The 24,185-nt window shown below is 39.2% G+C and overlaps 1 protein-coding gene across 1 annotated transcript in view; it reads left to right on the top strand.

Moving 5' to 3' along the window:
* LOC122807145 (guanine nucleotide-binding protein G(t) subunit alpha-1) overlaps positions 1-24,185 on the top strand; it is a 766,105-nt gene that overhangs the window by 227,570 nt on the left and 514,350 nt on the right. The gene's annotated exons all lie outside the window — the stretch shown is intronic.

Here is a 24,185-nt window from a genome sequence, read left to right on the forward strand (position 1 = left end):
CACTATTTTTTACATCTAACTCAATCCTCAGCTTCTTCTGATTTCCTCCATTTACTACCATTACAGCTGTCTTATCTGTACTCAGTTTCATCCAGTGTGCCTTCAGCTTTGCATTCCTCATCTGTATCATTTGCTGAAGTTCTTGTTCAGACTCTGCCTTTATTACTATGTCATCTGCATACAGCTATTATCCAGACTGATAAGACTATTAGACAGAGAGAGAGAGAGAGAGAGTAGGAGGAGACAGTCATCACATGAAAAGAAACAGAAACATTTAACTTGTGGAGCTGGAGTGGAACTGTCCCTTTCTGCTGGATGTGTTCCTGAAAAACAGAAATGTGTGTAAGTACTGATCCTATGAAGGAAACTGCATGCAAGTTTAAATTGCTAGAAAGAAGTACTGCCTGGGAAGTATTACACAACCAGAGTAGTTTGCCCATATTTCACCAGGTAGCTTTGCATAATCATACCAAAAATTAACCTGTGCTAATGATTATGATGACAGCCAGGTGTTAATTAGCCCAACTATTCTTTTCATGATCTTACTTAAGAAGAAGCTTATTTCCCAGCCCATAATAAGGGTTACTTTATGTTTATTTGACACATTACTGATTTTTCTTTGTACAACTGATAATTCCTTAGGAGGATTGTTCCAATAATCATTTACCTTTTCTCTGGAAGCATGCGGCCTCATAACTCATCCAAGTAGTCCACATTTTATTGCAGAGTCTCTTCTTACCATCACATGCCTCTTTTATTTTTCAGACTGTTGCCTGCTTTGACTCAATGGAGTCACATCAAGTATTGAAAAGTGTCTAACATGCCCATCCTCTTCCTCTTTTTTAATGGCAAAACAAGTTAATTGCTTCTTACTCTTCTGGTGTGGCTTTTAGTGAATGTTATGCACTAGTGCTGTTGCCCTTTTCTGAACTGTCTCAGCCCTATGTCCTAAGATCTAGTCTCCAGTAATCAATACAACAATGTTAATGGGGTTTTACTGTTTACTACCTGTGTAAATACAGAAGGAAGGAGATAGAGACAAACATGAAGAAAAAGAGACAGTGACGGAGGACATAGAGAGAGAGGGCTTGTTTTCTTCTCTGATGCCTCTCAACCATCATGTCAGTATTTCTCCATCCTTCTTTCACTTCTTACTTTACATTTAAGTACTAACATGACATCTCCAGGGCCTGTTCCACTTTTTTGTTGCTAATGCTAACATTGTCTTTTTTTTCTTGGCTTTTTGCTACCTAAAAGATGGTTGGATTTGGGCTAGAAACTGCTACTGAATGCCACGTTGTGGTCTGTTATTGTACTCCTACTATGCCTTGGCAGTTTATAACTTTCCTGACAAACTTTTACAACTAACAGTTAAGGATAACATATTTTTTCTATGGGATGTTAGTTACCCTGCCACTGACTGAAAGAGCTACAGACATAGCAATAGGTATGCATGGCATCTCTTAGATTTTGTCAGCACTAATTCCCCAAAACAACTGATAAAGCATCACAACAGGGGAAGACACACAGTCCTAATACTGTGACTATCTGTTCCAATCCCACTGCTATTGCTTCCCAAGTTAGACTGCACCATGATACTGGGGTGCTCACCATCAATATCAGAGCTAATCTGGCTAGGAACTCGACAACTTTCTGTAAATTTTCAAATGGCAATAGCAAATCATTAATGAGTTTTGCTGCTGGGGATTGGGATTAGTTTCTAAATGCCCCAAATGTGACTACAGAAAATAGTTTCAATGATTTATGTACTCTCCTAATTAATTACATCCCAAATATATACTCATTACAAACAAAGACGGAAAAATCCAAAAGGAAACCATTGTGAAGCACAAAACATTGCCCTACTCACATATGGTAATATATAGCATTTAATACAGCTAGAATGAATGCAATACAGAAACTTATGAACAACCACAGTAACTGCACAGAAGCCTCAAACAAGCTTAATATTGCTTCCAAACAGAGAAGAAAGTGCAGTGTATAAGCTGCACAAACATGCCAAACCATGTTCTACCCCCAAACTGTGCTTCTAGCTTGTAGTGTTTTGTGATGTTGTGTCCAGCAGTGCAAATGGCAGTTTATAAAACACATTATGCAGAAACATTTCTGAAATATGCTACTGATATAGGTGCTTGCTGAGTGTAATATGGTACAAACCTAAACTTACAAAACTAGTATGAATACATTACCTCAGCAATGGGGCATAATTACATGGGATGGGTTGCTTTCAAGGTGTCTGTGAAGGGTAATTTCAGGGCCTACGTGATGGCCACCAGCAGTTCTAAGACAGGAGAAGAGATTTTTGCTGCAGGTGTCTGAATCAAATATATTTGGAAAGAAACCTTAAAGCAGGTAGATCATTTGCCTTCACATTAGAAAATACATTTACTTAAACCACAGGAAGTAAAATTAGGTAGCTAAAGGTAAGTGAATAATGAATTTCTAGGGAAGGTGTTTGTCAGTTCGTATACTTTTACATCAAGATTCATAACACCTTAAAAATTATTAATGTACCCAACAAACAAAATGTACTTGTACCTTCCCTCAGAATATGTAAACTAAACCCAGATTACCAAATACTGCTCACCCTAGTCACAGCGGATCTTCTAGCTGTCTCCCTCATTTGAATATTATAACATTATCTGGAAATCTGATCTGTGATTTACTGTTATAGTGACCTCCTAAAAACTTAGTGCAGTCCTGTAAAGTACTTAACATATAGGGACAGCGCAGTGGTGCAGTGGTAGTGTTGCCGCCTTCCAGCAAGAGTTGATCCAGTTCGATTCGCAGCTAGGGTGCCTTCTGTGTGGAGTCTGCATTTCCTCCCTGCATTTGTGTGGGTTTCTTCTCATGTTTCGAAGACATGCATCTGGAGCATTTCTCTCCGGGCCTCTGCTGAAAATTGGCTTTGTTCCAAGTTGGACTTTCCTGGTAAACAAATGTTAAATAAAAATATAACAGTAAAGTTAACCTCACCCTCTTAAGAAAATGCTACAGTTTCACTATATTCTGCTTTATTTTGATTTTACATTTGTATTGTTTGAAATGTTATAATAATAACTTTATTATGCAAAGGGTAATGGTTTACTACAGACATACTTCTATATGCAGGCCAAATGGAGCCCCTAGCCTTGTTGGCTATATATCAGTTCCTCATGCACCGACCAATGTTCCTCAGAATGCGAACACAAGACCAGCACACACCTTTGTATGGGGTAAGGGAGCAGCTGATGAAAATTCAGGCTAGGAAACAAACAGCACTTAAGCTGGGTAAATCCAGATGCATGACTTACTGTTAGTGACTTCTAATTCATGTTCAGAAATATTGGTAGCAATTAGTCATATGGCAGTCTTTAAAAGAATGCAGGGACAAATTCTTTCTTACATTTATGCTTTTTTATTATTCTTATTCATTTTTGTCGAATGATAGTGATGTTTCCCAGTACTTTACATACTTCTTGCAATATGAATATGGTTTGCTTCACACTTTAGCACTGATGGGCAGCACAGTGTGGTCAGTGTTGCTGCCTCACAGTGTTTAGTTCTACAATGTGGTTTTGGCTGGAATGCGTTCTATAGGGCGCCTTTCCTGCATCTGTGTGTGTGTGTGTGGGGGGGTTACTAAGTGATCTGGATTCCTCCCATATCTAAAAGATAAGCCATAGGTGAACTGGTGATCCTTCGAAATATCTCTTGGAGTGCATGTCATGTGTGAATGACCATATGTCATGCATTCTGACTAGACCCCAGCTAGGATTAACCTCTCTGCCCTGCACCAAGTGAAAGTTAGAATAGATTCTGGGTCCTCATCAACCTTGAAATGAGTAAAATGTATGGGAAAATAAATGAACGCAACTGTGATTGCACTTTTACAAATAAGAATGATAATTATATTTTTTGTATGTTAACTTAACTGCTACAACAATTCTTATATAATATCACTGAAAGTCACAAAGGGGAAGGCTAGAAAACAGGAGACATGTACAGGAAAGTCTGAGAAAGGAAGACAGTGAGAATATTCAAAATGAAGTAAAATGTTTGTTCTGAGCTGTGGTGATCTATTCCACAATACAGGTATATAAAATATGTTAGTTAACTGGCAATCTGTAAAATGTTAATCCATGTAATGCTGGCCTGTGTCACAACCTTGTTTAATCCTGTTAATTTTATAATAACATTTAACAAACGATCTTCTTTTAATTCCTTTTTCAGTCCAAAGTAGGGTAATGACTTTAGCAAATGTGTTATATGGTATATATTTTCACCATTTCTTTATTTATTTAGATTTTGCTAAGTGGGGATAGTGGACTGATCCCATGGACCCATATCAGCCATAATACAATAGGTAAAAATAACAGAAAGACCTTAAAATTCAACATTTACAGCAAAAATGAGAGTAGCCCACAGTGAGTGTTAGAGTAAGAAGCATTTTACTTAAGGTACCTCTTTCTATGTGTGGTGGAAACATTACAATAGCTATTAAAAGGAGAATAGTACATTAATACAAATGTTTGTTCTGCACTAGAGTTTAGTTATGTACACCATTGTGAGGTCATGCAACATGGTTATCAAGTCACATGTAGGCATGTACTGAGAACAAGAGAAGCAAAAGACAAACCCTTTTAAGATTACCTGACTGCTTTTGGAAATTATTTTTTCAACAAGAATGAATGTATACCTTAAGAATATCTCTCAACTGTCTAAATTTTCACTGACTGTCAAGATTTTTGCCTCATATTTTGGTCTGTTCCTCATAAAGTTTGTGGTTTTATGACAAACCATTAAGAACTAAAGTCACATAATAATGGCAACCATTTGATTTTCAAACTTCATATACTCAGACAATGCATAGTAATACAGAACCTGTAATTCTAGCAACGTTCTAAGTTGATAAGTGCAATATTTAAAATCTGCCCCTATTTTGGGGCCTTTGTCTCCCATTTACTTATGTCTTTGTCTAGATTTGTGGTACTAAGTGGTTGAGTGGTATGACCATAAGACACAATTTTGTTACTACTGCATTTTTTGTCTCTGTGGTATCTAAAGGCTGGGAGAATTATTGACAGTAAAGGGCTATAACAGTTAGAAAAACAAATTTGTTGACAAACAAGATAAAGTGTGAATTACACACATGCAAACATGTACACACACACACACACACACACACACACACACACACACACACACACACACACACACACACACACACACATACACACAAACAGACACACACACACACACACACACACACACACAAGCACACTATAGATAGATAGGTGTGTGTGTGTGTGTGTGTGTGTGTGTGTGTGTGTGTGTGTGTGTGTGTGTGTGTGTGTGTGTGTGTCTGTGCGTGTGTGTGTGTGTGTGATATCTTCCCAGAAAAGATAAAACCAACTAAGGGAATCAATAACAAACAATGAAAGCCAAGCAATACACCTGATAGCAGAGCTTGGCAACAAGTAAAATATACAAATGCTGAGTTATTAATTTTAGATATGAATTCTGTCTGACTGAAGGATTGCTTTGTCTTGGGAAGAACTATTTGTTTGGGTGTCCAGTATCACATATCTGACAGGCACAGAACAGTCTTAATTCTTGTAACAATGTCCATAACAGAAACAATTATGATTTTTGCAAAGAAAGAAAAAAATATATTGTAAAATGTGCAAAGGAGTAACTCAACATCTGTCCCTCAGTAGCATCCATCAACACAAGTACAAGTAGGATCTTTCTACTGATTTGCAAAACAGAAACTTCTAGGATCTTGTAGCCAAATAACTGCAACTTTCTGTATCTGAATTAGATAAGAACAAGAGGATTAGAAAGTAACTGTACAGAGTAAGACAGAAAGGATTTTATATGATTTGCTCATGGTCACAGTATTTTGAAATGCCTGTCTGAGATAATGAATGTGTTATCAAAACCAGTGGTTTAATTATCTTATAGTAAGAATGTACATTTGGTGCTTTATAAAGTACCATTTCATCCACTACAGCATAGCCTAAAACTCACACGTATACAAGATCATGATGCTGAGACAGGGTACACGGAAAGTCTAAGATGGCTGATAATATCCATAGACAGTATAATAGATGTAATTAAAACAACTATAGAACATGTTTGTGACAGGAAATTATTCATCACACAGAAGGAATATAAAAGACCTTTTCATCTTTATGATTTGCTTCTTATCTGATGTTGACAATTTTTGATATCATTGTAATAAAACAATCCCTGCCTCCCCACCCTTTGAGCAGACTGCACCCAGCAGATTAATTCATCAAAATTGAACAATGCACTGTTAGATTTCAAAGTGTTTCTGGGGGTGGCAAATGCCAATACTTTGTAGGCTGTCTTTGTTTAGTCAAAAAAGTTCCACATAAGATCAAACAGTTGAGATAGCGTAGATTTCTGTGACTGTATCTATTCTGATGAGATTCAGTTCCTGTTTGAATGTGACACTCCTTGTTTCCATGAATATAAAGCAATTATATGAGCTCACCATTTCTCCGCTCTTGGTAATTTAATATATATAATGCTACATTTTAGTGAATGTCTTATTTCTTTCTGAAAATAATACTCCCTGCTGGTGATGTTACTTCCCTGCGCTTAGTTATTCTTTGCATAGAAAATACAATGGCTGTTCAGCTAACAACAGAGAACATGGCTCTAGGTACAAACTAAACTTCCTTTTGGAAAACATAGCAGTGCCATTTACTAAGCCTTTATTTATTATGGCAGGCATCCATTCATGTTTAACATTTTCATCCTCATGTCTTCACCATAGTTACAATTTTGAGTATGGCAGCCGTCTCTTAAAAGGAAACTAGCCTGTATTTTAAAATATACAAGTAACATGTGGCATAGCACTTTCTTGTGTTACAGAGTGTGAGATGTGCATCAGTCCATGCCTTCTTGTTGTTGACTTCCTGCCAACTGTTTGTAGCTATTCTGGTTAAAGAATGGATCATTCTAATTATTTTGTTTATCAAGGTAAGATGATTTAGAAAAAATTACTATTTTTAAAGAATGTTTTTGCAGCTTTAATCTGGTTGAGTGATCTGCTTAAAACTGCACAAGAAGTTATTATTTCTAAAGTATATAACACATTAGCACTGCAAAGCCTTGCTGTCTCTGCTACCTCATTGCCGCTAAACAATGGAAGACGGGTGGTCCATGGTCTGTCAGACGGTTGCAGCTAATCACACTTCATTTTTCCTTGTCTTTTGCTTCCACTCACTTTTATATATCCCCAGCTGGTATGGATTCCTTCATTACGCTAAACTGTACAAAACTCTTCTGCAGGTTGGTCCAAGGCCTGACTGACTTTTTTGTCAAAGTTTACTGAACTCAGAATTACATATTCCATCTTCCAGCTATCATTCATGCTCCTACACTGTTTTTAGCATTCCTTCTTTGTTTATTTATACTTTTTCCCCCATGTCTGCCAACCCCCAAGCTTTCCCAACCAACTGTACTTGATCTTATTATTTATTTATTTTTTTTGAGCCATCAGAGAGGGTATTATTTTGAAAGACATGAGGATTACTTGTGTCTTTACTGGCACTTCAGCAATGAGGCCATTTAACTCCTCCCCGTGGTTGGAGGGGGAAATGCAACTTTGCATCACTGTAGCAGCCACACCACCTTTCCCTATGCAGGTGCAGGCTGCTGCACACTTGTTCGATGAAGGCTACCACCAATCAGTTGCTTCATGTACCACACGCATGTCACCAGGTCACAGGTCTGCCTTCTTCCTTCAAAGGACTGCTATAACCCATGAACAGCACTTACCCCTTCCTCCGGGATAGAAATACTCTTCCTCCCTGGCACTGCCATTAAACTCCTAAGTTGCTAATCAGACTTGGGACACTGTGCTGGCATCATTGCTTTATCCCTCTATACCACTGGAGCTACTGTCATTTCTTCTTAACTGTAATCATTTTTCATTTATTTACTTACTCAGTTACTTAGATTTTATCAACTGCTATGTACAGAGGGTAGAAGCCAGGAAGAAATATTACAGTTGCAGCAAATAAACTACTGTACAAATATACAACCTATGAATCTTGCACAGTAGCATTAAACAAACAGAAAATAAAAACAAGCCTGGTTAGTTAATCTAGTTTGATCCTGACAGGATATCATAAAGGAGTACTAAGATTTTGCTCAAGGGTCAATAAAATATTCTCAAATACATCAAAAATATTTTGGCAGTGTTTTTTCCCTGTTTTGCTTTCTTTCCTGACCCCAACTGACCATCTGGCCCTGGAGCAACTGATAATGTCCATTCATTCCCCGAAAAAAGTGAGAGCCAGTCATATGAGGCCACTTCTTAAGTGACCACAAGGGATTATTTCTGTGTATGTGTTTTTGTCCCTTATCCCACCACCAGCAACTGGCATGACTGCTCAAAGATGTGAGGATCTGCTATACTTTCCCCTTTGTGCATGTGCATTTTTGCACAAGAAAGATGAAGGCTACTATGCAAATACAGCTTGGCAAAGCTATCCCCATGTCCGCAGTCCATGTGCTGCATGATACACAAGGTAAGGTGGACTAGACTGCATCCTTTTCTCCAAGGTGAGTGACCCCACATCAGTCACTCAGTCCCACCCTCCAACACCAGCTCCTCCAGACTTCTGATCACTAGTTATTCCCAGGTTGTTTTGTGTAGCAGACAATATTTTATCTATCTGAGCCACTAGGCTGGCCTAGCAAGCAAAGGAATTTCTACAAGCATGAGTTTTGTTATATGCAAAAGATACTATAAAAACAAGAAGCAATTGCTATCAAAGTCACTCTCAATTAACGTGAAGCAGTAATTACTTTCAGTAGAGTGTAACATTAACAATCCAGCTTAGCCCTCTTTCTCCCTAGCAGGTATTACACATAGAAAGTAAGTGTCTGCTTACTGAAGGCAATAAAGCTATGCTTTAAGACATTAAATGGAAACAAATATACTTTCCCTGTTGATGCAAGCATTGCTTGCAAACAGAAGGCCAGGATATCCAGTATATGTGTCTAACAGCAGGCAGAACAAATGAGGGACAAAGAGAAAAAAAGCATGATATGTTAGTAGGCATCTTGGGATATTATCATGACTGAAGGAGATGACAATAAATACTGCAAAGTGGGGAAAGTAGTGAAAGGAAAAGTAGAGAAAAGAAAGGTGAGGAACCATGGTACAAATCACCCTCTTCCTCCATGGACATGGGTGATCAATTTTTCCCCCTTTCCTACGTTCTTTCAAAGTATATATACCCAATGCCTTAAATCATTCCTCATCCCCCTAAATGTTTTAGCAGCCATACTTGGCATGTAGTCCATCCACTTAGCAGTCTTTCCTCTCATAACATTCTAATATATTCTAGGTGAGCCTGAGAAGTGAAATGCAAGAATGACACCTGGTTTCCTGCACTCCACCCCTTGCAGTACTACTAATGGTTCTTCACTAGAGCCCACTAACATTGTGTTGAATTACTGAGTCAGTTAGTAAGAATACTTCCCAATCTTTATTTTTTTTATTCAGTCATCTGTAGATCTATTCATCTTGCCACTATTTGACACTGCCTGACCTTTGCTATCAAAGTTAGAAAAACATGGATATGCTTATCAGAGCCAGTCCAAACAGTAAGCCCTGCAACACCACACTGGTTACTAGTTTCTCACTAGACAACAGTCCACCCTCCCCACCACCACTCTCTTTCTCATCTGCCAACCAGTTCCCTTTTCACTACAACACTGTATGATCATCCCTCATCTTCACCCCAGAACTGGGACCAGGACACTTCCTAAAGTCAGAGTAAATCACACTCACTGTGTTACCTTTGTCTTAGCTGTGATCAAGTCAAAGAATTTTAGCATTTTTTCTATGTATTGTTTGCTCACCTACTTACTAAACTTCTAGCCTACTCAAACTGGAGATGAACCTGTTCATCCTCCCACATATAAATTTGACTGAAATTGCCTTCACACTGTGACACAATTTGTTTGGTAACTGAGAGCTTATTATCCTCCAGGAAAGTGATCTACCAAGCCTGCATAATACTTTGTTGTACTAAGTGATTTTAACTGATCCACAACTCCTCATCTACATCACAGACTCATCTCTCATGCCTTCTTTTATAAATGGCCACCTGCTTGTCCTTGAACATGACCACTGAGACCAAAACAATACTCAGTAGTCTTATCAAGTACTATCCAAAAACTCCCGATAGTTCTCATACTGGGTGTCAGCTCATCTAGCCTCATGTGCCTTGCTGGTTATTAGTCCCCTCGTTTCATTTTCCACATTTTCCCCTGGTCACTGTTGTGTTCCAGCTTTCTCACATTTTACATCCCCACCTGCCACTTCACTGACTGTACCATCAATTCCAATGAAAAACTATGATTTTTGAGAGGCACAAAAAAATTAAGGCAAGCTGAAAATCTTACAATAACAGACAAAGTAGGCAATACCTTCAAACAAGTTACAGGACATAACAACTGTTTGAATCTGGCTAGATTCCACACTGTCTTTCAGACCATACTGATTCAGTGATAAACACTTTCAAAACATTGAGATCAGTCTAAAACATACTAGATTACTATTACTTGAAGCATGCCAATGCACAGTAACAATTTTACAAGTGTTGTACTAGCACATGTTTACTGCCTTCCAGTCTATGCTCTGGGACTACTTAATAGTATAAAACACATTCAAGCAGCTGGAAACCAAGCCTGTAACTTGATCGGCATCATCCCAAGAGAGCATAATTCTTCATCCTTACCAAATGTTGGCATGCCTCCCAGTGATCTTAGAGATATTCAACTGATTTGTAATCAGATCCAAAATGTCCTTTCCATAACCACGGTCTGTCTGCACAAAAGCTCACCATTTCTGCTTCTCTGTTTTTTTTTTTCCACGGGAATAATGCTGAAGTAATAATTAGACCAATTAATTCTCTTGTTTTATTTATTTACTGGCATTTGTTTACAGGGTTAGATCAATGGGGTAAGTAAAAATTACCTGTTTTCAGTGGATTCCTGGGGAGAAAAGCTCCAAAAACAGGCACACAATGCAATATAAAGATCAAATAATAGTGAAACTCTGACACACATAGAGTGCATGGAAACATTAATAATAAAAGCCAGAGGGATGTATATACATTGTCAAATTAAAAGTGCAAGTGTATACTGATAGAGGAAAGAGAAACGTGTTGTAGTAATGGTTTGTTGTTCAAAAGTCTGACAGAGAAAATATATATAGTTTTGTTGAAATAGTAACATATAATGGGGAAAGCAATTTACTGTTGTAAGTACATGAGGAGTTACTATTAGAAGATGCCTCAAAAATGACAACTTTTCTTGGTAACAGATGACAAGATATGCCTGCAGTTAGACATAGAGATTAGATTCAAATATGCAGTTTGCAGTTCTAGCGTCACAGACAAGTTAAGGATGTAAGTAGTGAGAAAGGTAGGTTAGGTATGTCCAGTAGGCAAGTTATGGTTAGAGAAAACAGGAGTTAGAGAGGAAGAAAATGTTGTGAAGTAGGAGTGTCCTAAATGTAGCAGTCAATTAGTCAGGGCCGGAGCAGGGACATGACGGCCTATTTTTTAGAGATTCTCTGAGCTGGTCCTTGAAAGGCTTACTTTTGTTGAGTTACTTGACTTCAAACAGTAAGGAGTTCCATAGTCTAGTGACATAACAGAAGCAGAGACTGTTATTAACATGGTTGTTCCCCTTGGTTATTAAAAGAAGAATGTTATCAGTAGAATGAAGAGCTGCATTGGGAGGGTATAGTCAGAGGATGTTAGCCAGGCTAAAACAGTGATCGGACTATAGATGAAGTTATGGGATATGACAAGTTGGGATAGGCTAAAGTAGTGCATAAGTTCTGGCCAGGAAGGTTGCTTGAGTTTTATGGGTTTTCTTAGTGGCAAATTTACCTTATCTTATTTGTCTTATTATAGCATTGCTCTGGCAGGCTGGTCTGGGCTACATGTAGGTTAATCAGGATGGGAGTGGCATAGACCAGTGTTGGGAGAAGGAATAGTGATACAGCCTGTCTTCTGCTAGAGCTAGTAAAGTAGATTGCAGCTCCGTATTAGACTCCCGGATTTAGTCATCGTTTTCATTTTTTTGGCAGCTTCACTTTTATGAATGTAAAAGTTCATTGAAGGTAACCCCTAATAGCTTTAATTATAAGATGAGTAGATGAGTTCAGTTCTAGAGTTGTTTGACTAGGTGATCATGAGTATATATATATATATATATATATATATATATATATATATATATATATATATATATATATATATACATATATAGATAGATAGACATTTTTTTTTGGTGGAGCTGAAAAAGAGATGAGTTTGTTAACCATGATTCAATGGATGCAAGCAACTTTTTTCTCTAGTATTGTTTGTTTGTGTCTTTCGGCTTTTCCCGGTTAGGGGTTGCCACAGCAGAACTCCGGTCCGCTAATGATTGGTAGTGGATTTTTACGCACCGGTTACCAGCCCTGACGCACAACCTTCAATGAAGGCACGCCCCATTCATGTATGCTTCCACACAGAAGACGCTCTAGCTGAGAATCGAACGGGACAACGTCTTGCTGTGAGGCGACAACGCTACCGCAGCACCACCTGGAACTTATTATTGCTGCAGATTAGTGTGAAGTCATATGCATATCGAACCAAGTTTGCATGTTTTTATAGATCAAATGCAGATTCTCACCACACTTTTCAATGACTCTTTTAGAATTAACCTATAACAACCTAATTTTTCTGTCAAGACCATGCAGTGCTTCAGACTCTTGCAACACCAAAAACAAAGTTTTTTTTCCAACTTAAAATCATAACTGGTCATGATTACAATGGCATCTGTGTTTTAAGAGCTGCTAATACAATATGGTATTCTATGTGGACATTCCTTGTCGCCTTTAGTATTCAAGGTTTGTAAACAGATCATATAAATTGCCTTCTATACAACAGAATTTTATATAACAACTACTGTAATCAACAGCTTTGAATGATATCTGTATATGCACTCTGTGGAAGATTTTGCATTAGTATGGAGTTCCATGGCCAAAGATGCATGCCATTCCACCCCTGTCTGTGAAGCAGTGTTTGTGTCCACATATTTTATTGTCACTGTTAGCTGAATGCATTTGAGGTGTGTCTTATCTCCCCTCATGTTTGTCATTTTCGTGGATAGGACATTAAGGCACAGGTGAGGTTTGGAGGGCATGTAATCTGGGGATGATAGGGCTGCATTTCTGATTTTTCCAGATTTTGTTGTTCTGACAGCCTCCAATGACAATGGCAGTGACCTCTAGCATACACTGGCTCAGTGCACTGCTCAGTATGAAGAGCTTACTAAAAAAAATCAGAACATCCAAATCAAAGGTCACTGTTTTCTGCTAAAAGGGGTAGAATAGCTCTCTGCATGTGAGAAATAAGCAGCTATCGCAGCTAAAGAGATATAACATTGGTGAATGTATAGGGGATTAAGAGACTGAGCAGTGGATTAGTGCAGTGGCAGCAGTTGAGCAGACATTATACCAAACTGTGGTACTGAAGTGAATGAGGATTCAGAAGATGAGGTACTTACTTTACTGGTCAGCCTTTGCCCCGACTTTACCTGTGCCAAGCAGCTTTAGTAGTGACTAAAAGGATGAAATTGTTGATATGATTAGTGGAAATGGGGCTCATTCTCAAGATTGCTGGGCTCATCCTGCATGGAAGAATGAACAGGCTGGAAATCCAGGAGGATTTTAGAGTAGAATCACTGCTTCTCTGGATTAATAGGAGTCGGGTGAGGTGGTTTGAGCACCCTGTGAGGATGTCCCCTAGGTACCTCCTATAAGAGTTTTAAAGACATGAACCATTGGGATGAGACACTGGGAAAGACCTGACATGTTAGAATAATTATAGGTAGCCATTTGAAATGACGGGACCTGCCAGAATGAGTCCTGAAACGCAAGATACTGAATGGCTGAAAAAGCAGATTTACATTTACTAAGTCCAAGATGGCCATTTATCAGAATAGTCCCTTTTTTCCAAGGTATGGTGATCTCAGAGTTGGTATATATAAGTTTGGGGGCTACAGGGGAGAGGGGGCTTGCCCACCTGCAGAAAAGAAGTTTAAAGGAGAAGAGAGATGTTTCAGATTTTTTTCATCTTGTCGTCACTCAGCATTTTGAGTGCCGGCATTTGAATAGGGAGCCTAATTATATCTTTCATGTTTTCAGGGAATTGCATGAAGTCCTGTAAGATGAGCATAGATTGTTGCTAACGACAGTGAAGTCTGATCAGTCTTGGCCATCTTCCTACCACAATGACACTCACCAAGAAATGTAATTTAGAAAATGGTTAAATGGATTTATGAATGGTGTGTACACTTTTTCAGGATAATAAATATATCCATAAATATGGCTTGCTATAATAAGATTGATTTCTTGTAGGCTGATATACAGCAACTTTGTGCTGAGGTTAAAGCTGAAAGGAAACTGTGTACCAGCTTCCCTGGAAAACAAGTTTATAATTAAATAAGTAAATAAAATGCATATTTCTTCCTTGATGGTGCCATGTTTTCATATTCCTTTCCAATGACAGAGGTAAGAAAAATGAACAAAATCAACTTTACATTTTACTAACAAAATCATAACAAGTGTAGCAGAGGATTACAGGAGGTTACTAGGCTAACTGCCCAAGAGCCTTTTCAAGTTTAGCTATTCATGCCCCAGTTTTCCCAATTATCAATGCCCACAGGCTATAACAGCTTTGGCATATGCCTGTCTCTTAGAACATCTACAAACTGCCCCTATCCATAAGCACCACTGGGGCAAGCCTGGGTGAATTTGTGATTCCCCATCCATTGGCCCAAATTGCTTTTGAAAAGACTTAAGGGAGAGTTCTGTTTCACATGAATGGGGAGTCTGTTCCAGAGACTTTCGTTTACATCACAGACAAGGTTTAGATCCTTAGACTGGGTAATTCTAGTACTGTTTGTTTTGTGAATGTGTAGCAGATCCATCATGGCTGAATCTGAGGATGCCTTGTAGGTTTGGCATATTTCACCCCTCAGTAGTCTGTAGGAGAGAGAGTACAGGGAAAGGGCTTTGAGGAAGTCTGCCTAGGACATATTATTTACCCCCTGTATTCTTGTAGTGAGGAACCTCTGTGGCTGATCTAGCTGTTGCAAATGCCTGGTCAACTACATGCTGGAGATTGTATTGTACATGATTATTGGTCTAATGAGGGCTGAGTATAGTGACCTCCTTAGATATGGGTGACATGCCCTTACTTATAAGTTTCACCATACAGAAAGATTTTCTCACCACTATGGACATATGGTGATCAAAGTTCAAGTTACTGTAAACCTGAATTCCCATGTTCCTTACCACTGGGTCTGCTGTTAGGGGGGTGTCATCAATACTGTAATTTGTTGGGGTAGGTGTCATCCCAAAGGGTATAATTATGCATTTATTTGCACTGAATTTTAGGTCATGGTTCTGACACCAGTTATTTGTCTCTGTCAGACCCTCCTGGAGGATAGCTACATCTATGGAGGATTCAATGATTGCACCCAACTTGCATTCATTAGCAAATTGATTAGCCAAAGGCTTTCTACATTTGCCTTGACTTCAGAGAAGTATATTCCAAACACGAGAGGTCCCAGTACTGAGCCCTGTGGGACACCAGTAGAAACAGGCATCTCAGTGGAGGTGGATTCACCCACTTTAACTTCATTTGTCCTATCTGTGAGCCATTTGGCTATTCATTGGATAACACAGGGATTTATGCCTAAATTTGTGAATTTGTCTATAACATCCAAGTCAAGTATTATGTCAAATGCCTTTGCCAGGTCAAGGTAAGCAATATGCACAATTTTGCCCTTGTCCATGGCTGTAGTGACCTTCTCGAAGAAGTCCACCAAGTTTAGTATGCATGACCTGCTCCTGATGTAACTGAACTGGGATGGATCCACAGTGTGAAGGTTTACTATATCTTTGTTCATCAGGTCCATTAAAATTCTTTCCATGGCCTTGTATATAGGACTAGTCAAACTTATGGGTCTGTTAATGGTCTGTCTTTGGGTAGAGGGATGACTGTTGCAGTCCTCCATTCCCTAGGGACAAAGCCGGTCTGGCGGCTATGACTGAATACAGATTCTAGTGTGTCTGATAGGTCATGTTTCAAGCTATTTAGGAGGCATCCTGGGATATTATCTAGCTCTGGAGAGTGAAGTGAGGATCTGTTATTTAGTAATAGTTGGGGGAGAAATGGTAGAGGGTATTTTCTGTGATGACAGGCTAAATTATAGCTAATTTTATCAATCAGCAAATTGTCTATATCCTCCACTTCACTATAGGAAGTTCTTTTTACTACTTGTTCAGCATACTATTGAGTGTTCCCTTTAAGACTGCATACATAATTGAAAAATGCCTTATAGTTATCCTTAACCTAGGAGGCTATTTTGTCTAGAAGTTTGCTTTAGTGGACTTGATTAGTCCATTGAGCTTCTTGTTAAGACAAATGAGGGTGTTTTTTTGTCTTTTGGGTACAGTCCTTCTTGTTTTTGAGTAGGATTTTCTTTAATTTGTTGTACAACCTATTTATACTGGGGGTCCACCAAGGAGGCTTGCTTTTGGAGTTTGTCCTAAGTTTATTTCAGTTTGGTACTGCTGTTTCTATACAGTTATTTAGATGGTTGCAAAGGGTTTCAGTAAACACTTCCACATAGGCTACCATGTTCTCCGAGTTAGGGGGGAACTTGGAATTTAGCTATGACATTGCTTAGCAGGAGGTAATTTTCCTTGGAAAAGTTCTTAAAGGTTCTTGGGTTTGCTGGGAGTGCAGCCATTATATTTGACCAGTGAGGATATTTGCACCCTAGCAGGTGTGCAGACTAACTACTTCAGTGTGTTTGCATTGACAAAATCCAGAAATCTTTGAACCTGCATGTTAGTGGTTGTGTACATATCCCAGTTTATGGTGGGATAGTTTAAATCACCCATGAGTATGGTGTTGGGCAGAATTGTGAGTGACTCCATTACATTCAAGTATGTGGTATGGTCATCCTGTTTCATAGACAGGGAACTATAGCTAGCAAGAATATGATATTGGACTTTACCTAAGGTTAATTGGACATGGAGTAACTTAAACATATCATATTGTGACCAATCTTGAGGTGTGCTTATTTTTATGTAGAGTAATACACCTCCGCCTCTTGTCCTTTCTTGTGCAGTAACTGGTCTATATGTATGGAAGGCATTATAACCTTGTACTGCAGGGGGTGCCTTCCATGGCTTTAAATCATGTTTCAGTAACTGCACAGATTCATAGGTTCATACGTGTGTACTAGGCTAATGGCCCTGGGGCCTTTACAAGCCAAGCCATAGGATTACCCTAGCATAGTGCCACCAGACCTTAGTTCCCAGTGCCTCTGTTGAGTAGAGCCACTGGTGTTATCCCCAGGGTGAATTTTCTGTTTCCCATCCACTCATCAAGATTTCTCTTGAAGAGGGTCAGTGAGGTGCTCTGCTTGACATGTATGGGAAGTCTGTGCCATAGCATGGGCAGTCTCTGGGTTATGAGCCTGCCCCTCCAGCATGTTCTGTTAATTGTGGTAATAAGGTTGAGGTCTCTGGAGTGTGTGGTGTGGAGGGATTGGGATTTATTTAGATGTAGCATTTCTAACAGAGCTTGGTCAGACATGGCTTTGTAAGTCAAGCAGAGATCGCCTCTAAGTAGGCGATATCAGACAGAGAATAGTTGGAGTTTTTTGAGTCTGTCCATATAGGACAAGTGTTTAAGGCCTAAGATCCTCTTTGTGAGGTACTTTTGCAGCATCTCCAGTTGTTGCAGGTGTCTAGTGAGGTACATGCCAAATGGGGCATTGTACTCAATGATTGGCCTAATGAGGGAAGAGTAGAGGGAGACAATGACCTCTTTCTTCCTGGATGCAAAACCCTTAGTAATGAGATGTGCCACATAGAGGGACTCTCTGACCACAGTAGCAATGTGCTGATCAAAAGAGAGGTTGTTGTCAACCTGCATTCCCAGATCTCTTATAACACCTTCTGTGTTCAGTGGACTACCATCAATGTGGTAATTCATGGGAACCGAGTTTTTCCCAAAGGGGATGACGACACATTTTTTGGCATTGAGCTTAAGGCCATGGTTCTGACACCAGTCGTTGGTCACAGTGTGTACTAGCCTAATAGCCCTGGGGCCTTTACAACCAAGCCATAGGATTACCCTGGCATAGAGTAGAGCCATTGGTGTTATCCCCAGTAGGATGTCAACATCACTTGGGGAATTAATAATAACTCCCAACTTGCAATCGTCTGCGAACATTGTCAGCCAGAGTCCCTTCGTGTTGGCCTGGACTTCAGAGAAATAGATACCAAACAGGAGAGGACCCAGGACCGAACCCTGTGGGACTCCACTCATGACTAATCGGCAGTCTGACTTGGAGTCAGCTACTTTCACACTGTGGTTTCTGTCTGTCAGCCAGTTTGCAACCCACCTAGTGATATAGGGGTTGATGCCAAGCTTAGTGAGTTTTTCTATGATTGCTGAGTGGGAATGTCAGTAGTCTCTAGGGTGAGGAGCGATTCCAGGGAGTAGAACTTCTTGTTGAAACTCTTGCATTGAGCAATAACACCCTTACTCTTTAATCGAAAATGCGACAAATGGAAAATGTAGAATGTAGGGAGTGTGGTGGCAAATGATGGCTAAAGATAAAAGTATGGTTTATTGAACTGGATCAGATTTATATTCAGATTCCTTTTCTTGAAATTTCCTTTAATAACTCCTATGATGAGGCCTCTTATATTCATGCCTAGTTAGTCTCACTTAATGTTTTAAATGTTAATATTTCTCTTTCTGTGTAAACAGTATTAAATGAGTTTAAAAACACCCAACAATACTCTGGAAGTTAATTTGAAAGCAGAACATACTTAACTTGTTTGGATGGTTTTCTTAAATACTCTGGTTTTGCTTACCTGAAACGTATTGCATGTAAGGAATGAGTACACAGTTGGTGCCTGACAGAATGAATACCTTCTATGAAACAAATCAAATGATTTCCTGGTTGTAAATAATATTCAGCTTGTGTTGCTCAATTCCAAATGAAAGATCACAAAAAGTATTTCAAGTAACAAATTATCAGTGAATAGAAACAAAAAGATGATCATCTCCATCACATAGAGGGATGAAGCCTTGACTAGAACCAAGATGACCTGCATCTGATTAGTTGCCTAGATGTCAAAAGAGTCAGCTAGTGAGGGACAGAAATGATGAAGCACAGCCTGCTCACCTCCCCCAGGGTGAGGGCCTGAGGAATGTATCCTTAGCCAAGTGCTCTACCTACAATCCTTAGAGGAAACTAGGGATGGTTGGAGGTGTCTGCCTTCAAGAGTGCAGGCTCATTGAGAATAGTGTCACTCCTAGAAGGGTATTATAACCTCTTGTACGTCCCTATCACATACCCATCCCTTCAGTTGTGTTTAATATGTACAGGAGAATGATAGGGATTGAGAATAACACCTCTCTGACATGAGTGCCGGAACCACAGAGCCAGGGGGAGTGGGAGCCCCCCCTCCCTTTACAGCTGCAAGACCTGTCGGGAAAAATTAATGAAGTGGAGTTTTCACTCTAATGTGGATTCGTGCTGGGAAGTTACTAAACTAGCTGTTTTTGTTCTCTTATTGCTCTGTGTTACAGGAGTTATGCTGTCGCTGTTCTGTTGGTGCTGCCAGAGTCATGCCAGTAAAGAGAGTTTTGTTCTTTTATTTGCAGGAGTTATGCTGCTTCTGCACGCATGCTTGTGTGTTTGTGTGTGTGTGTGTGTGTGTGTGTGTGTGTGTGTGTGTGTGTGTGTGTGTGTGTGTGTGTGCATGTGATGTGTGTATATAAAATGTCCCAGTTAGGTATACCTGGTGGTTAGTGTTACTCAGGCTCAAACAAGAGCCTGAATTCTCTACCAATACCAGCACTTGTGATTCAGGGAGTTGAGTCCATAGCTCTCCACGGTCCAGATTTTCACAGAATATCTGGCTCATGCTTTTGGTCTGTACCTCTTAAAATTTGTGTTTTTCTGGCAAATCAGTGAGAACTGAATTAACTAAATAATGATAGCTCTTTAAGTTTCAGTCTTCCTGTCTTTCAGGAAACACATGGTAACACTTTATTTTAGCAACTTTCTAAGATTATACAAGCAATATTTAATATGTGTCCCTGGTTTTGGGCCTTTGCACCCCCCCCCAAATAAATTTTGGCTTTTTCCAGATTTCTTGTGCTGTTAATTTGAGAGATTTAGTTGATAGTCAAGTGGATTTTACAAGGAGCTGAGAGCTTCAGGGGAAGAGAAGTTTAATGCTACTTATGCTACGTTGTTTGCATTGTTAGTATCACAACAGGTAGTATACTTGCTTTTGATGCAGAAGACTGTGAGTACTACTCCCACAGCATGCAGATGGATTGCTGATACTGTACTGTGTTTTACTTTAATGGGAGTGGACGCTGCAGTCCTATGAATGACCTCCTTTGGAGGAGTTACTTAATAACTATGAACCTGTTATCAGTATACCATCCATTCACCATTGTAAAATTACTAGCTTATCATTTTTTAATGTAGCATAGGCAATTTATTCTTCAAGAGCAACAGGCACTTTATTTGTAGATGAAACAATGAAATATAAAGTTGTTTGCTAGCAGCAACTTCTTCATTAATTACAGATCCCTTTAATGTGGAATTATTTAGATAACTTACTTCTGCAGAGATTTTGCATATTTACTGATATTGGTGGATTGTAATGACAGAAGTTTGAGTGGCCTTTTATGGTTGAAATTTTCTGAAATATGTAGTTTTGTCATTATTGGTTCATACATTTTCTTTCATTGCTCATTAGAAGGCTGTTCCAAACTACAAATTTAAAACACATTCTAGCAAGTGGTGCTGTATTATACATGGAATATAACTGAATACAATCAGGTTAATACAATCAGAAAGGTGAATCAAAGAATGTATATATATGTATGCTTGCTCAAAGGATGCAGGAGATCAAAATAGGGGAAGAGACCAGTCACCAATGGTGTCCCCCAGGGTTCAGTGTTGAGAGTTTTTTTGTTTGGCATATACATCTCAAAAGTAAAAGGAAATACCAAAGGGCTTTAGCTGACTAAGTTAACCATCATGCAGGAAGGTTTGAACCAAACAATAACTGGTGCCAGAATCATGAACTGAAACTAAACTTCAAGAAATACATTATCGTATCCTTTCGGAAGTCATCTACTCCAGGGAACTTCCAAATTGACAATGCCCACTGAGAACTGACCCAGTTGTTTGACATTTGGGAACTTCTGTGTACCATGACCTAATTGTTGACCAACATGTGCCCAGAGTCATAAGAAAGTCTTTCTATATAGCTTATAAACAAATTGATTGTGACTAGATCTAGAGATGTCATTGTCTCCCTTTACAAAGCCCTCATTAGGTCAATCATTTTGTATAATGCCCACTTTGGCTTGTATCTGTCCAGAACCATGCAACAATAGGAATACCCACAGAGATGCCTTATTAAAAGGATACAAGGCCTAAACAGAAGGTCTTGCATGGACCAGCTCAAAGACTTATCACTATACTCAGTATCCTACAGAGTGCTTAGAGGTGATGTGTCTGGCATACAAGGCATCCTCTGACCTAATACAGATGGACCTACTGAACATCAGCAAGTCAAAGGGCATCAGAAATACTCAGTCCAGGTATCTAAACTGAATGTTGTGGAGAGATGGATATATATCCAGAACAGACTATCCATTCAAGTAAAACAAAGCTCATCCCGGTCCATATTCAAATGCAACTAGGATCTAAGGATGGGTAATAGAAAATGTACTCCAGGATTACCCCTCGTGCCACTAATGGATAGAGGCAGTTCCTAAATGCTGCATCCCTTACATGGGTCCCGTCAAATTATCTACAGTGTGATCACATTTATTCTCACTAGGGCTAATATACAATTATCAGCCATGGGATAGGTAATACCAATCAGGAAATGTTAATTCAAGCACCAAAATGGAAATTGGCTAAGCTTAAAATGTCCGCCGAGTGAACCTAATGTTGTGGTAGTAAATAGTTTTAAAAAAATTGCCTGTTTAGATCACTAAGTGCTCCTGTCACCCTCCGCCCCCCACCCACAGTCTTCAACAGCTTCTGGCTCTTCTGCTTTCTGATGTTTGCCTAGATGATGGCCATGCTATGGCTATACTATTAGCCCTTAATGGGAATAAAAAGACATGCAGTGGCTTTAGCAGTGTCTCATTGACTGACAGGATCATGTCAGCATTTACTCAAACTCTACTATTATTTTTATATCTCTTGCTGTCTGGGTATCTGAACTGTGGTGAGCATCAGTGCCATCTCAAAGGACTTAGTTCTCTGGCTGAGTTCTTAATGGTGTCCCCTTCTGTGTTTATTCTGTCCTGCCTGTTTCTTTGTGGGTTTTATCCAGGTGTTCTGGGTTCCTTAAACTTGCCAATATTAGTTTGCACATGTGAACAAGTAGTGCATCTTGTGAGAGACCTGAAATGACAAGGATAGTATTAGTGTGTAGGGGTGAGGTGTGTGTGCGTGTGTGTGTGTGTGTGTGTGTGTGTGTGTGTGTGTGTGTGTGTGTGTGTGTGTGTGTGAGTGTGGTGTGTGTCTGTCTGTTGGTTTGCCTATTAATATAACTGATTTTATTCATGGACACAAACGATATTGGCAGGCAAATGCATAACTTGTCTGTGTACAAAATAGCAGTTAATGAACTATCTTTCAAAAATAAGGCATAAAATGTGTCATAGGACATCTAGACCCTCCAAGAATGTGGGAACCTGGTGGTCCCCATGTTCCAGATAGGTTGTATAACTGGATTTTAATATATGGGACTTTGCTCTAGACCACATCTATTCTAAAAATAGTGCTGCAAAGAAGTGAGCAAAGAAAGTCATTATAGCTTGTTTGGTGAGGAGACCGTGATCATTATTTCTTTAACTTTCCTCATACTCAAACCTCCAAGGTATATGCAGTAGCCTGCTGTAGCTATTGTGGGAGATAAGAATAGTGCAGTAATTATTTCTTCATGCTTTCTTAAAAGTAAACCTCAAACATATGCACAGGTGGTCACTATAGCTTGCCTAGGAGTACGGTACTGTATAGGAGCAACAACTTGGACTACATTACTGTGATCATTATGTTTTTCACTTTCCTCATAATCAAACATCAGACATATATATACAGTTGTCTAGGTTTTGGGTAGGGTAAGGATGCATGCTGAGTTTATACATCAGACTGGGACAAGTTGAAATATGCTACTATGTTCTGTTTGCTCTTTCACTTTTTCCGCAGTCTAACATCAGAAGGTATAGAAAAGGTGACTGTGTTTTGGGTAGGGATGAGTAGGCGTGTTAGATTGCTGGATTTTTATAGGGCATGTATAAGCTATACCAATACATAGAGGGATTGTGAGTGACAAGTTTAATTAAACTTCTTTGCCCGGCACTCCTCAAAGCAAAGTGTACTGTGCAATGGACAGGAAAGTAGTTATCTGCTTCTGCTATCACAGCCACACCACAGTTACAAGTAAAATGTTAAAACTGTTCAATGTGTAGACAGATTCGGCTTTTATATAACAATGTCATTATCCAGTATGTCACTAAGGCCATTCTTTGCTTGATTACAGTAGCACAGTCAGCCATCAAAGGTATGTACATTCAGAAACTGGGGATGTTGGCAGTCTGTGGATGAAAAAAGATTGTCCCCTTCTGCATGTAACCACAACTAAATAGTCACTGGTCTGTCTTGACAGGGCTAGTGTGCGGTAGTGTGTGTCTATGACTGGTGGATACAAAAGCTGTCTGTGAACAAAAATGACTGATCTCCTGATTGAAATAGTTATTAGAAGTTCCAGTGATGAGAGGTACCTCAAAAGTTTGAAAAAGTGCTTTAAAATATATCACAGAGCATCTAAAACCACTTTGCTTCTCGACCCCCGACCCTGATATTGTTTAATGATTTCTTCCAGATTATTTGAAATACCAAATGATAAAAAAGAGGAAAATACTTTGCTTGACTTTCTAAATATTCATACCTAACCTACATGACTAATTTTCTCACAGCAATATTCA

Source organism: Protopterus annectens, chromosome 7.part0 (assembly GCF_019279795.1).
Source record: "Protopterus annectens isolate FY-2018-M chromosome 7.part0, PAN1.0, whole genome shotgun sequence".
NCBI lineage: Eukaryota > Metazoa > Chordata > Ceratodontiformes > Protopteridae > Protopterus > Protopterus annectens.